Source organism: Orycteropus afer, unplaced genomic scaffold, assembly GCF_000298275.1.
Source record: "Orycteropus afer afer isolate SDZICR_OR568_19922 unplaced genomic scaffold, OryAfe1.0 scaffold01988, whole genome shotgun sequence".
NCBI lineage: Eukaryota > Metazoa > Chordata > Mammalia > Tubulidentata > Orycteropodidae > Orycteropus > Orycteropus afer.
Window position 1 is genome coordinate 32,671 of NW_006923575.1, and position 1,073 is coordinate 33,743.

A 1,073-nucleotide genomic window follows, 5' to 3' on the forward strand; every position below is an offset into this window, starting at 1 on the left:
TTTTTTTTTTTTTAATGATTTTGAGTTTTGTTTCACATAGTTCTCCAACTCTATCCATGATCTCCTGCACTAATCTCCTTTTGAGTCATTGACAGTGGTAGCCAGGCACCATCTAGTTCTTCTGGTCTCATGGTTATATAGGCTGAGGATCACATAGTCTACAAGGTCCTTGGACTAATTGTTTCCATATGTCTTTGGTTTTCTTCATTCTTCCTTGCTCTGAATGAGGAGAGACCCATTGTTGCACTTAGATGGTCAATTGCAAGCCTTTAAAACCCTTTGCTACTTGCCAAAGTAGGATGTAAAACATTTTTTTTTTTGTAGTATGTTATACCAATTGAACTTGATGACCCCTATAACCATGGCTCCAAGCTCACAGGTCCAACTACTTGCTCTCTCAGGGTAGCTGTAGCCAAGAAGCCACCACAGACTTGCCCCTTTAAGCTATACTACACACCTGGACATCCTTACAGCACATACAAATACACATGTAGAAACATTGTTTGCTAACCCTATACATGGTCATGGGAACACTACTCCCTGCCTAGATATACCTGATTATTCAGCCCATCCACCCGTCTATCCACCTGTAGATCACTTCTTGCCATCACTGACAGTGCAGTACTGTACATGCAAAAGGGTTTGTCTTTAGTGTCTGTACCTCCTGTGTACCTCTCTATGTCTTCCTCTTACTCAGTGCCACCATGTTGATCACTCACTTTTGGTACATTGCCCTTCCCTTCATCAAATCAATACTTGTCTCTAGCTATCTAGCAGTGCTCCCTCCCCTCCACTCCCTTCACTCAGAGGAGGATCAGTGCAGGAGATCATGGATAGAGTTGTGGAACAAAACTCAAAATCATAAAAAAAAATCATTGCTTCCTGATAAGCAACAAAGAAAGCTTTCTTCCATATATAAACTTTTTTTCTTTTTACTTTTTACAATAGTAAATTAATAAAATATCTATCTTCCTGTTATTGACTTATTTTACTAAGTACTGTGTCCTCCGTGTTCATCCATGTTATGTTATGTTTTGCAGAATCTGGTAATCTTTAGTCAATTACTGGAGACT